The sequence below is a fragment of the Furipterus horrens genome, unplaced genomic scaffold, assembly GCF_987537825.1.
Source record: "Furipterus horrens unplaced genomic scaffold, mFurHor1.1.pri manual_scaffold_3, whole genome shotgun sequence".
Taxonomy (NCBI): domain Eukaryota; kingdom Metazoa; phylum Chordata; class Mammalia; order Chiroptera; family Furipteridae; genus Furipterus; species Furipterus horrens.
The window spans coordinates 167,278,289-167,293,441 of NW_028327173.1; the positions used below are offsets into that span (position 1 = coordinate 167,278,289).

Here is a 15,153-nt window from a genome sequence, read left to right on the forward strand (position 1 = left end):
TTGGCAGGGCTATCTTAACTGACTGGATTAGGGGACCAAAGAAGAGAAACAGGTCAAAAATGACTGAATTCCATAGAATGTGTGTGTGTTGTTGTTGTTTTTAATCCTCACCTGAGGCTATGTTTACTGATTTTAGGGAGGGAGAGAGAAAAACATCAGTGTGAGAGAGAAATGTCGAATAAGTTGCCTCCTATACGTACCCTGACCAGGGATCAAAGCTGCAACCTTTTGGTGTACAGGATGATGCTCCAGCCAACTGAGTCGCTTGGCCAGGGCCCGTAGAATGTGTATTTTAATTTAACTTTAACTTCATACATTTTTCAGGAACTTCAAAAGACTTTCAATGAGCCTATGAACTTTTACAGAAAACATCTTTAGGTTTCAATTATAGTCTTAATGTCACTAATTTTGCTACTTAAAATACTCTTAATGACTCACCAAATTAAGATAAAATGCAAATTATTTTACCAAAGCCAAAGCCCTACATATCTGACCTACATATTGTGACTGCCTATTTAACTGATGTTAACCACTGTTCCACATTCATATACCAGCCACACAAGCTTTATATCTGGTCCTGTCTCAGAGTTTGTGCACTTGCTCCCCACTCAGCCTGGTTGCTGCTCCCTAGTACCTTGCTTATTCATCATTCAGCCATCAGTTCTTCTAGGCCCACTTATCTAAAGGTAACCTTTCCCTGGTTATTCATAGTCAACCCATTACCTTGTTTTATTTTTGTGATAGCATGTAGGTTGCCTAAAAGTGTCTATTTTCTTGTTCTTCAGTCTTTCTCTTGAGAAGTCTGTGTGTCAGTTGTTCCTTATCTAGTCAATGAATGCTGTAGTCCCATTGCCCAGCCTTCTTACTGACCAGACTTTTTATTATTGTTGTTGTTGTTGTTTTGAGAGAGACAGAGAGACACATCAATTTTGTTGTTCCACTTATTTATGCACTCATTGATTGCTTCTTGTATGTGTCCTGACCAGGGATCGAACCCTCAATCTTGCCATATCGGCAGGACACTTAACCAACTGAGCTACCTGGGCAGGGCCTTATTGAGCAGTCTTAAAATAGCAAACCAAAACAGGATACATCTTAACTTCAAAAAAAATAATAATGCTACTTGCTATGATTTAAGACCCGAGGTTTCTGTATTCTCAATAACTCCCTTTTTATAGTGCAAAATATATTCTCTAATAATAGTTTTCACTTCAGACCCTTAGAACCCATCTCTAGAGAGAAACTTTTACCAGCCAAGTCCTTATGGCCAAAAACCCATTGTAGGCAACAGATCAAGTGTTAACATAATTTCTTCTCTGAGGAGCCGGAACCAAACATTGTTGTGTTTGGGTATGGTGAGGATGAAAGTGGTTTGGTTATTTTTCCCGAGCAGGTTTAGTGTGCCTTTTTTGTTAAGTTACTTGAAAAAAACAATTAGAGTTTGCTTTCAAGTTTCAGTGAGATAAGGGTGTATCTCCTGCTGCCTGTGAGTATTTTGATACTGTTTAATATTGCATCATCTGACATCTGAATTATCTGTCCTTTTCAGTTTTACAAATCTCCAAACTTTGCCCTGGCCTTTGTGGCTCGTTTTTTGGAGCACTGTCCCATACACCAAAGGTCGGTGTTTCGATTCCAGGTCAGAGCACATACCTGTGTTGTGGGTTTCTCTCTCCCTCTCTCTCTCTCTGATCAATAAACATTTTTTTAAAATGTTTTTTGAAAAAGCCAACCTCTTGCACACTCCTGAGAGTAGATCTCAGACTCTAGTATACAACCTGTAATTTCATTTCAATCTTTTCATTCTCCAAGGTCCACTTTTCACTATTTTTAAATACAGTCTGTTTCTCATTTGTGCATAGTAGCAAATATTGATGAATCTTGGTTGCTAAATAAATACAAATTCTGTTCAATGACAGTAATTGCGATTAGTAATAATAGCTATCATTTATTTTGAGTGCCTTCAAAGTAGACTGTGCTAGGCAATAGTTTATCTTGACAATCTCACAACTTTGACAAGTAGGTGCTAACTATTAGCATTTTACATTTGAAGAAACCTAGGCTTAGAAGCGTTTACTTACACAAAATCACACAACTGGAAAGGATGAGAAGTTAATTTGTCACCTAGGTCTGTGTGTAACTTCAAAGCTGGTCACCTTACCACAATGCTTGGCTGCCTATATCATTTAATTTGATGGAGGCACTAAGGTTACATCCACACTGGGTTCAGCTTTTACTAATAATTCCTCTATATCACAGCCACACACATTCTCGGAGTTCCTGGCTGAAAGAACTCTACATAATTCTATTAAATTTCCCAATTTTAACTAATGGTGCTAGACAAATAGGAAGCGGGTTTTACAGTCTTCGTTTATTTGCATTGATTTTATGATTGTCATAATTAAACAATAACCTGAGTTTATGGTTCAGAAGCAGAAACCAGCAAAACTTTAATCCTAATATTAGCAGCAGCTTCATGTCTGTGTGTGGGGAGGAAGGGGTATTTGCCTAGGAGAGAGAAAGCAGTTACTGTGCAAAGAGGTGAGGTCACTTCTGAAGTCTTAATTTTCTGATTGTGTGGGGGAGGGGGTGACCTATACTTACAAAATGGATTAAGGAGATAACTACACCAAACAATATATAAGCCAGATGAGTGATGCTCACAATAATTGCCTCTCAGAGAAGAGAGAGCTGTTTTCTGTCTGGAAAGCTGCTTGTGAAATTCACTATCACACAAGATAACCGTATAGGAGGAGCTGTTGTTAAGTACTGCATACTGAGTGTTGTATCGCTGTAGCTCTGGTCTTATTTAAGTTGTGGGGAGGGGGTCATATAAAGGAGAGGTTAACATTTAGAGGTTGAAAGCAAGCAGTGAAGGTTTATTTTGACTTCATTTTTACTTTTTACAACATCTCTTTTCAGGCTTAATACAATCCATCCCTTAGTTAGAATTTTGTCCTATTCACTGGTATTTTGTCATATTCACAAGGGAAACCAGGGTCTGTATGTTTTGTTGTGGAGCAAATGAAGCGAAGTATGTATGCCCATTTCAGTGTGGCTTCAATCTGTATGATCTGAGTTTAAAAGAGCCGTATGTTAGAATGTGCCAAACTCAGCCACTTCCGTTCAATCCACTTCTATCATAGTGAACAACAGCGTTGTCACTGAGCTATTGGTGTGCATATTGCTCACAAAACATTGTTTTATCCACTAATAGTTTCTTAATTTTTGTAAGTGCTTGTCTCTTTACTGGGACGAAGTTCTTTATTAATTATTTATAAAACTGCTTCATAGTTACCTTTAATGTTTGCTTAGGCTACTAGGAATCGGCGGTGGCGGCGGCAGCCGTCGGTCTCGAGAGACGATGGTGTAGCTTCTTAAGAGTCTATCTGCACCGCCGAGAATGGCTGTGCAGTCCGACTCGGGAGTGACACGGTATCTGTCTCCTCCCGTGTTGAATCGACATCTTGTGATGACGCTGGAGTGACCTCTCCAGTGAAGCTGAAGCTACAGAGCCTGGGCAGGGTGATATGGAGGGCCTGCTGTTGCCCATGCAGCAGACCCCCCCTCTCTTCGCAGCTGAAGGGTCCAAGGGAAAGACGGAGTCAATACAGCTTGGCTTCAGGTGCGCCGCAGGAGTTGCCGGTGTTGACTACAACGTCAAACCGCCTTAGGGCCTCCGGCTCCGGATTTTCTGTCGGGGTTTACTCCCTTAGCCTTTCCCCTGAAGAGGTATGCCGCAAGGCAGCGGAGGTTTTTTGGAGTCAGAGTTTTCCTTCTCTGATGTGCCCTGACTGGAAGATCGAACCAGCGACACTTAGCTCGCAGGCCGACGCTCAATCCACTGAGCCAAACCAGCCAGGGTAGAGGCTACTAGGAATACCCACTAAGTTACATAAACAATTTAGTCAATTAATTTGTTGTATTTAATTTCAGAAACATTGAGTGCAGGATGGAATACTGGGAAAATTAGGTTTGGCAAGGGTATTTGAAGTCATTGTTATGGTGATTTTGGTCATCTCTTAAGAGAACCAAGATAAGATAAGCTTTCTTAATATTGGGCTAAGTTTCTTTTGTGTGTGTGTGTGTGTGTGTGTGTGTGTGTGTGTGTGTATGTCCCTTGAAATTCACCATGAGTTTTGGTTAAAATAAGGAGGACATTAAGTACCCACATGAGCACTGATCTATACATTTTTTACAGAATTTTATGGTTTTATTTACACAAATACACTGTGTACACAATGTCTATTCATTTTCTTCACTACACAGCTTGGTATTGGGATTGGTGACTCTGATGGCCAGCTGGACTGCTCTGTCCACAATGGCTTTGCAGTTCTTTGAGGAGACGTTGTGAGCAATCTCAGCACAGTAAGATTTGTTGCACATCAGTAGCACTTCAAGCTTCTTAACATTGTGGACCAGGAACTTTCGAAAGCCACTGGACAGCATGTGCTTTGTTGCTCCCATAACCAATGTTGGGCATCAAAATCTGGCCCTTGAATCTTCTGCGCACCCTGTTGTCAGTATCTCTGGGTGCCTGCCAGTTCTGCTTAATTTTGACATATTGGTCTGACTGCTGCTGGATGAACCTCTTGATCCTCTTTTTGACAATCTTGGGTTTCATGAGGGGTCTGAGGGCAGCCTCAGTGCCGAGTAGGAGATGGTTGCCACCTCCGTACTTAGCGCCAAGGAAGCTGATCTGTACATTTATTTAGGCACTTTTCTGTTGACATATTTCTTAAAATGTTCACTTATTCATTCATTCACTTATCTATTTATGAGTGAGGGAAAGGGAAGGAGAAAGAGAGGGAGAGAAACATTGATAGCTTGCCTCTTGTGCATGCCCCAGTAGGGAACCGAATCTGCAACCCAAGCATGTGCCCTGTCCAGGAATCGAACCAGTTCATGGGCCAGTGCTCAACCAACTGAGCCACACTGGTCAGGACTCTGTTGGCATATTTTAAGTAAGTCTCCTGGACTAGCCATGGAGAAATAAGTAAGTATAACCAGTCAATGGCTGACATTTGAACTGTCTGAAAAGTGGACTTGGTTTTATAGAAACTTCAAACAAGACTCTATGGGTGACTACTTCAGAATATGTATGTATGTATATAATATATATCAGAATTGGTGGCCATGATGTGATTTGAAGAGACCACTAACAGCCAGAAATTCTAGCCATTTCTTAAAAGCTCAGCTAGCTGAACATATTTAATTAGGATTAATTTATTTAGTTGACTCAGCTTAGAATTAAATGTGAATAAAGGAACAGCTGCAAAAGAGATGGGGAATGGTTTAGAATTGGAGGGTCCTAAGCTGTCAGTGGAGGAGGGAGTGGTGGAGACAGTGTTGCCTACTTCCCAGTTTTACCTTGGGTGACCCTAAATATATTAGTTCACTAATTCTGAGCTGCTTTGGAGAGCGAGTGGAGAGAGATTGTGTTACAGCCTAGTAGTAGGTTACTCAGTTTGGCTGGAGGCCACCATCCTCTTCCAGGTCATGTGTGGTATCTCTTAGTGTCATTCCGAGGTTAGTCGTGTTTCATGGTAGGCAGCCTGAAGCTGCTGATACCACAGAGGACTTCAGTGGTGAGCTTTGAGAAATCTGATTCCCTGAAAGGGTGAATGAACATCATAAACTGTGTAAAGTGTATAATGTGGAAATGAAGGGCTAAAAAGGATCTGGCTAAGTAGAATTGAGAGAAAATATTTATAAACAGAGTTTAAATATTTACTTTATATTTTTAATTGGGATAGCATGAACTAACATCTTTAAAAACCTGGCATTTGATTTTAAAAAATTACCAAGTCAGATTTTCAAATATAATGGACTATATTGCAGCAAGATATTTTCTCTCCTCCAGCATTTCTTTCTGTACAATTTTAAACACACAGAAAAGTTACGAGAAGTAAAATGATCACCTACTGCATAGATTGAATTAAGTTTGGCCATACTCTATATATGTGTGGTTTATTTATTCGTTTCGTTGAACAATTTGAAGTTTGAGACATTATGATGTTTCTTTCCTAAATACTTCAACACACATCTCCAAAAACTGAGGATATTTGCTTACATAGCAATAATGCCATTATTATACTACACAATAATTTCTTAATGTCATCTGTTATTCATGAGTAGCAAGATATTTAACCACTTATTTAAGGTTTTTTTCCTAACTCTAGTAACCCTAGTTCCCCCAGGGCCTTATTCTTTTCTTATTCCTTTGCCGTGGACCTGATGCACAGCAGCAATTGATGAAATTGTTTGAATGTTCATATGGTTTTAAATTTGTGAACCTCTAGAGTAATGGTTCTCAACGTGGACTGCATGTTAGAATAATTTGGGGAGAGTTTTAAAATCCTAATCCATAGTCATCCCAGCACAAAAATCAGAATTTCTGGGGGTGGGACTCAGGCATCAATATTTTTTTAGTTTCCCAGGTAATTCCAGTGCAAGACTAAGATTGAGAATTACAACTATAGTTTCTAGTAATCTTCAGGGAGAGTGTTCAGAAGTGTTTGGAAAGTCAGTTGACATTTTTCTGACCAGAACAGAAATGAAAAGTGATATGCAAAGGTATTTTCCTTTTCTTTCAATAAACATTTACTAAATATCTACAGTGTGTAAAGCATTGAGGTAAGTTCCATCCATAACAATGAATGAGATAGGTTAATTGTGGTGTCCTGGGAAGATAATGGACTTGGGGGTTAGACTTATATGAAATTAAATTTTAGTTTTGCCAGGAACAAGTAGTATGACTTTAGCTAAGTCCTGAACCTCTGTGAGAGTTTAATATGACCTAGCTTTTCTTTCTGATGTTATCTCTACCACTCTTAACTCTTCTATTTATGCTTCAGCCACTCTGACCTTCCTTCTGTTCCTCAAACATATGAAACTTATTCCTATTCTAGAACCTTTTTACTAGCCTTCTTCCCCCATCCTGGCTTGGAACACGGACTGGCCCTTGCTAGTCATTTAGGTTTCAGTTTAAATGTCATCTCCTCTAAAAATTTTCCCTAAAATAAGCTCCCAGGTAGTCCATCATATCATCATGTTTGACTTTCGTTTTGACACTTATTCCTTTTTGATGTTCTCTTGTTTGTTGTCGACTTCCTGTCTTCTACAATATAAGAGCATCATGAGACCTGGGACCTTATCTGTTTTGTTTCCTGTATTCTCAATAACTGCAGGAAAATGCCTGAGATATGGAGGATGCCTAATAACTATTTGTTGAATAGATGAATGAATAAAGTGGTGACAATAATCGTGCGTTATGTTAGACATAATTTGTGAAAAGCTTCCCACATGGCCTTTCCTCAAGGAAAATATTTTCTTATATATGCTGAAAGCTTAGCAAATCGAAGCAGGTGGAGAGTACTCCTCTGAATGTGTAACGAAGTGTGTTGGCTCTGCCATTTCAGTAGTCCCTCCTCAGACTGGTTATGGGGTTTCTATTTGCTCTCACAATGAGTCCCCTTGTGCAATAGCATCAACAGTAATTATACTATCTTAATACTTCTCCCGCTGAACAGGAATTTGTTGGTTAACCTTTGGGTAGTACTAGAGAAATAAAATGTGCTGATAAGCCATTCTTTCATTGTGTTTCACAGTCAAGAAGCAGACAGCGTTAGTCAGCTAGTTAACTTCTGTGTTGTCCTTTCCAGGCAAAAACAAATGCAGTAAATGCATACAGGATGTTCTTGAATTTTCCTTTGGGTATAATTCTTTAAGTTTAAATTTATCGATCTTTTTTCTGTGTGCCAGCCACTGAATAATCAGAACGCATCTCACATCATTTTTGTGAGGTAGGAACTATTCTTACTCCCATTTTATACATGAGCATACTGAGTTTTAGGAAGTAAGAAACTTACCCTAGTTGGCGATTAGTGGAACCAGGTAGTCTGACTTTATATTCAACAATTTTAATCACACTCCCATTATATCTTTTTCTTTCCTTCTTTATCATTTAATATTTCTATAAAAGACATTTGAGATGACTTAGGGTGCATTTATGTCTCAAAGCAACAGATACCAAGAAAATAGTTCTCAAGCTTAAAGAATAGTAACATCACCATTTGTTTTAACATGTGGCGGTGGATGAGTCTGGAAAGTGGAACCAAAGTTTGGACCGCTACTTTTCTTTAATCCTTCTGATTATTATTTTTTTTATATCTGTGGTGTTAAATGCATAGATTCTAGGCTGTCTTTAGCAAGGCATCCAAAAGGAGCATTTGTGTTTAATCCTAAAACTTCTTTGAGATATGTTAACATTATTAAAATGAGTTAACTCCTTTTATTTTCATGTTTTGTTTTGTGAGACAAATCAGATTAACCCAGATTTGTATAAAATCACCAAACTTTGTTGCTAAGGTTAGTTTAACATGAGGAAAACAGTCTTGTGAGACACTCTGAAGAAGGCTGCTTTCCATATATCATCCTGCAACCTGTGTGTGGTATGCATTGGTATTCAATTCAATTTTTTAAAAAAATTTAGGTATATACAACGCAAAATATGTATTTACAGTTTTGAGTAGAACAGCCCAATTGAAACATGCTTCCTTATTGAAGAAGGTGAAATTTAAGAAGAATGATCCTTGTTCTAATAAGACCTAGTTCCCTTTTAATTAATATCAAATTAAATTTCCTTCTTCACCATGATGCTGATATCACACTCAAATTTACTTGTCCTTAATAGTAAGGTCATTTGTCACTTTATTTCTACAAACATTTATTAGTGCCTTTCACTGTCCTAAGCACTATGTGTCTCACTGCACTTCAGTTGCTCACATTTAATTATAGGGCCCCAAGTTAGAGGCTCCTAAACTTTCCTGGTTGTCAGTGTTCTTACTGTCTTAGTCATTTTTTCACAGTACACGTAGGTCAAAATATCTGCTGCTTCTATTTATTACATATTAGGTCTAAACAACTTAAGTATTTACATTCTAACAACAAAATCATCATTTGTAAAAATAGTGCCCAAAATTAAAAGAAAAATTGTTTTATTTCATTCTTAAAATAACCATAATTACTTACTAATGTGATATGTGCACCGGCTGGAAACTGCGCAAGTTCTCAATCTTTGGAATCACATTAGACCACCACCCTCATTTCCCGTTCCGGATTGACTTCACATACTTGCTTTTTATCACAACTGTTGAAAGCTCAGTTTTGGAAAAGATATGATGTCATCAAAATGAAAACAGAGTGATCTAATGTTGGAACTATGAACTGCCTGATAGTCTGTGTGATAAGTTTGATGTAGTTTGTGTGGTACCATACAGATGTTGAACATTACTGTGTTTCCTTCAGAAATTTAAAATATTTGTCAGTGCCTTTTTGAGAGCACCTTAGCACACATTTGATAAACATAGCCCTATGCAAAAAATAATAATAATAGTCTTTTTATAATGAATTTTATTTTGTACTACTTCCCTGCTGAAATTTTCTACTCTAGTTCCTGCTCCCCCCCTCAAAAAATAAATATTTGCCGTTGTTTATGCACAATGCACTCATTTCTAGCTCTGGTTTATGCCATTCTTTCCACTTCACACTCACCTGTTTCCTCGGTCACCTTTCCCCTTCTTTTATTCCAAACTCTGTCTCTAACCTCAGGAACTCTACTTTAAGACATATATCTTTAGACTCTGGTTACTACTCTGTTGCCATTTTTTATATTCTACTTTGGCAAACTGGAGAGGAAAATTGTTCCCCCAAGAGATATCCACATCCTAATCCCTGGATCCTGTGAATGTTACTAAAAAAGTGCTTTTGTGGTTGTGATTAAGGATTTTTTTTTTTTTACTATAAGAGAAAGTTTATTTAGAAAGTCACAGAAGTAGAAGTGAGCTATTAGAAGAAATAGGCTCAGGAAACAAGTTACAGAGGCAAAAGGAGGGTCCTTGGAGTTTAGGAGAGAGGAAGGTAAAGGTAACAGTAACAGGTGCCCAGGGGGAGGGAAAAAAGGTGGAGGAAAGACTGGCATGCTCCCAGGAGGAAGGGCACAGGATTAAGGATTTTAAGAAGAGGAGATTATCTTTGATTATCTAGGTGGGCTCTCAGTACAATCACATGTATGTAACCTTACAAGAGAGAGGCAAAGGGAGATTTGACTACACAGAAGAAAAGCTGATGTGAAGATGGAGCAGAGAGAGATTTGAAGATGCTGGCCCTGAAGAATAGAGTAATGTAGCCACAAGCCAAGGAATGCTGGCAGCGACAAGAAGCTGGAAGAGTCAAGGAACAGATTCTCTCCTACAGCTTCCAGAGGAAGCCTGGCCCTGCTGACACTTATTTCAAACCAGTGGAACTGATTGTGGGTTCTGGCCTCCATAGCTGTAAGAATAAATTCATGTTGTTTTAAGCCACTAAATTTTTGGTAATTTGCCATAGCAGCCACAGGAAACTAATACATGCGCCTTCTAGATTAGTTAGCACTTTAGTATACAGTATATCTGGCATATTTCTTATTTATAGAGCCAAACTCTAAGAGGTTCACTTCCATGCTAGCAAAAATTCTCTTGGATCAGATTGACCTACCTAAAAAAATAAACATATCTAAATGGCTAATTCATTTATTCATTTATATATTTGCTTACTCAAGAAATTTTTGAGAATTTGCTCTGTGCCAAGCACTGCACCTGGTATCATTTCATGATTAAATAGTTCCCCAAAAAGACATCCACTCGTAAGTTAATTGTACTTATTTGTTGTAAATCATAATTAAGCTTCAGTACTAATAACTCAAACTGTTGCTTTCTCTCTTTTTCCCCTCATTTTTCAAACTTAGAGCAAGCTAATCTTGCTAGAGCTTGTTTAGAAGGAAAATCATGTTGCTAATCCTAAAATGATATATTGTTCTGTTCTGTATTTCGCCTCAAATCCTAGATCATAAATATTGAAAGGCACCTTAGAAATAATTAGCCTAACCCTTTTGTTTTCCATGTACAGGAACTGAGTTCTAAAGAGGAAAAGTGATTTGCCTGAAGCCATAAAAATAATGGCAGAACTAGATATCCCCGTTTATCCTTCTTCTGCTATGGGCAGAATCAGATTTACTGTTAGCCTTAGTTTTCCTTCTAAACTTTGATCTAGTGTAAAAAGCCTAAGACTTCCCAAAATTGAAAGTTTGTTTTGGACTGTATTTATCTATTTCTTGGATTCATCCCTATCAGAAGTACAGTATTAGAACAGATTCAAGAGAGACCTCTATGATGAACAAATTCACTTGCCTTATTTTGCAAGTGGTCATTCTGCACTGGTGTTTCTATGGGGTAATGGGAAAATTGCTGGATTGGGAGTTAACAGTGTTAGATTCTGGTTCCAGGTCTATAATGAACTAACTATAAGTAACTGGGCAAGTCAGCAAATAACTTCCTTTCTCTGAACTTCATATTATTTATATGTAAGATGAGAGATTAATCTGGATAATAACCTCTAACATTGTGTGACTCAATGAATCCAAGGATTTTGACCTCCACGTCCACCCTACCTTACTACTTACCCTCTAGAGACTTTTAAAAACATATGATCCATAAGGACAGTCTTATGTCTTTTTCTTTTTTAAAGTCCATGCCACTGCCAGGAATAAGAGATCACTTTGCAGAGTGAGTGCTGAGTTTCATACATACATTGCTTCTGTAGACTATTAATCCTAGAAGGGAAATAAAGAACTTTTGGACATTAATCCTTCAGTGGAGCAGAAAGTTAGGCAGAGTGCTTAGATACTTCAGTAGTTAGCTCATAATGGTGCCATGGTTGATGATGATAATGAGAACGTCAGTGAACATTTATTTACTGTGTGCTAAGTACAGTGCTAAGCAGTTTAAATGTATTTAATGAATGGACTAAATGGGTTAATAAATGTAGCACACTGGAATAATGCCTGGTACATGGTGAGAGCTATATAAATAATAACTGGTATTATCATTTTTATTGTTATATTATTGTGGTCATGGTTGTAGTTAATCTTCACAGCAATCCTTAAGGTAGGTCCTGTTCTTATCCATTTTGCAGTTGGGGAAGCTGAATGCCAGAAGTTATGCCAAGAAGTAGAATCCAGATCTCTAGTCTATGCAGTTAAAACTTCATTTGGTTAGGCATGTGTAGGGAGATTGGGTAGCTGTTTCCCTTAGAGTAGCCAGGAAGGCCCCTTTGAGGAGGTGACATTTAGGCTGAGATTGAAAGGTTAAAAGTTAGCCATACAAAAATTGGGGTAGGGAGGTGCCAGGAGGGGGTCTAGGCAAGAAAGTAAGGCGGGTGCAAAGGCCTGAAGGGGAGAATGAGTTTGGTGAGTTTCTAAACATAGAAGCATCACCTTCTCAATGTGTCAGCCCTTCCATGAATTCTCTGAAATTACATACCTACACAAACTTTCTTTTCCCTCTTCTCTATTTTATTTTCTCCTTAACAGTTATCACATAGCTATCTAGTATATTCTGGTTTTGTCTACTTTTCCCACAGTAGGATATAAGTTTCATAAGGACAGGGATTTTTGTCTTGACTTCTTTTTGTCACCATAACTAGGACCTCCCCCCTGGCTGGTTTGGCTCAGTGGATTGAGCATCGGCCTGCGAGCTAAGTGTCGCTGGTTCGATCTTCCAGTCAGGGCACATCAGAGAAGGAAAACTCTGACTCCAAAAAACCTCCGCTGCCTTGCGGCATACCTCTTCAGGGGAAAGGCTAAGGGAGTAAACCCCGACAGAAAATCCGGAGCCGGAGTCCCTAAGGCGGTTTGACGTTGTAGTCAACACCGGCAACTCCTGCGGCGCACCTGAAGCCAAGCTGTATTGACTCCGTCTTTCCCTTGGACCCTTCAGCTGCGAAGAGAGGGGGGTTCTGCTGCATGGGCAACAGCAGACCCTCCATATCACCCTGCCCAGGCTCTGTAGCTTCAGCTTCACTGGAGAGGACACTCCAGCGTCATCGCAAGATGTCGATTCAACACGGGAGGAGACAGATACCGTGTCACTCCCGAGTCGGACTGCACAGCCATTCTCGGCGGTGCAGATAGACTCTTAAGAAGCTACACCATCGTCTCTCGAGGCTCTGTAGCTTCAGCTTCACTGGAGAGGACACTCCAGCGTCATCGTAAGATGTCAATTCAACACGGGAGGAGACAGATACCATGTCACTCCCGAGTCGGACTGCACAACCATTCTCGGCGGTGCAGATAGACTCTTAAGAAGGTACACCATCGTCTCTCGAGACGGACGGCTGCCGACGACGACTAGGGCCTCTCATAGGCCATAGGGCTTCTTACTGCCATTAGGAAAAAAGTCTCCTTTCCAGGAGGTTGCAGCCCTACGCAAGGACATGCAGCTTAGCTAACAAAGCATGATCTGAATTTCAGGTTCATCCTGCCTCCTCAGCCAGGAGTCCTTATAGAAGACATAATTGAACAGCCATTACAGGACAGTCCTATATGCATCCATAGTGCCTCCAGCCGCACTAGCCTGTAGCAGTCAACTGAGTAGATATTTGTAGAATGACAGAATAGTTTAGAGTGAAGGAGGGAGTGGTTATGAGGTGAGAAGGTAGGTAAGAAACTAGTTCAAAGGAGTCCGATTTTTTTTTTCCTTAATAGCAGTCAGGTGAAAAATCCCTTGGCATACTTTTCATTGAGTAACACTCTTCTGTATATTTAATAAGCAGTACAGGTAGTTCTGAGGTAGGGAAAGGCATGGGTCAAGTTAGTGGAAGTCCAATTTGCAGTGCTTTTGGACCCTGGCCTCCGGGATCCGCCTCCTGCTTTCTTTACTCTTGTGTATTTGTCATTGCTCTTGATGTGTGTATGTTGATTTACCATGTTCTGTCAAACTCTGTGTGAGGGGCTTTGGGATAAGCTATATATAAAATAACCTTTTTTTTTTCTTGCAACCTCAAATCCAGCCACAGCAGGGTAGAGTTTTTAAATCAGGGTTGTTATAGAAAACCCAGGACCTCTGGTCCTTGTGACTGAATAGTGAGAGTGGGGAGTGAGGGCACCTGAATATTGTTCTATTTAGAAACTTCCTTTGTGATTAGTCAAAAACCATCATCTCATTTTTCATCAGTTCCCACCCTCACCCCCTCCAGAAACACCAGCCTTCACTGATGTAATTTAGGGTTTTCTGTTCAGTGGGGAGATGACAGCTGGGATCCCTGCATTAAGTGACCAAGCTTTTGTTTCTCTTTCATGCTGATGTTTTTTTGGCGCCATGGCCGCAGTTGAGAGTTCACATTCCCTCTGAGAGGTTTTGTTGGCAGTTTTTATCTTACTGCCTTTCTCTTTTGTGATAGGATAAGGATACAGCTTGAAAAAGAAACTGCGGAGGTTTATTGATGGAGTTCCTGCCCCACCGTTCCCTAGGCCTAGTACATGCAGGCTTCTGATGAATCACTGCTGTTAGTATTTAGTATTTACTGATCCTTATATCCCAGTATTGTGCAAAACATAGAATTTGCCCAAGGGACTTCATAGCTAAATCACCCACTTGATCTGTTGGCTTTCTCCCTCCCTCCTCTTTGTTGGTGGCTACAGGGGAGGAAAATGGAAGATAGGAAAACTGTAAGCAAGAGGAAATCTAGACTATGTCACTTTATTGCTGCCTGGGAAGTGGCCTGAGAGTTCAGGTGCAAGGATTTGATGCTGTGTGCAGCTGCCATTAATCACCTGCTCTCATTGGGTTGAGGATGAAGTATTTCCACATGGTTGCTCAAGTCTGCCTTCTCTTTGCCCTGGTGCTCCCTCTCTCTTTTTCATTAATTGCTGAGCAGTTGCTGATGCAATTAAAACGAGATGTGTCTGCAGCCTCTGTGGTTTGCTGTCAGGGCCCTCTCTCTAAGGTCTTCATCTTGCTGCTAGGGATGGGTGAACATCTGATTTTGAAGCAAGAGGAGGGAGGGACCTGTGGCTGCAGTTAAATACCTTTTTTTTTTTTTTTTTTTTTTTTTGAAAAGCAGCAGCTTGCAGAGCTAGATTTCTCCTGACACTCTAATCATTTTACCAAGGCAAGTCCTAGTCCCTTGTGCTGTTCATTAATGGGGCTTAGTACAGTATATAGAAATGAATCCTGCTGAATTGCTCTTGTTGGTGACATGGAAAGTGCTTTTTACTTTTTTAAACAGGCAAGAATAAGATGGGAACAGCAAGCTCAAAGTGCAGAAGACTCAAAA

At 39.7% G+C, this 15,153-nt stretch overlaps 1 protein-coding gene and 1 pseudogene across 2 annotated transcripts in view; one reads left to right on the forward strand and one right to left on the reverse strand.

Annotated features, from left to right (window-relative positions):
• Nucleotides 1-15,153, forward strand: part of ZNF609 (zinc finger protein 609) — a 191,490-nt gene that overhangs the window by 86,829 nt on the left and 89,508 nt on the right. The window lies entirely within an intron of this gene.
• On the reverse strand, nt 4,246-5,952 carry LOC150016627 (large ribosomal subunit protein eL32 pseudogene; annotated as a pseudogene).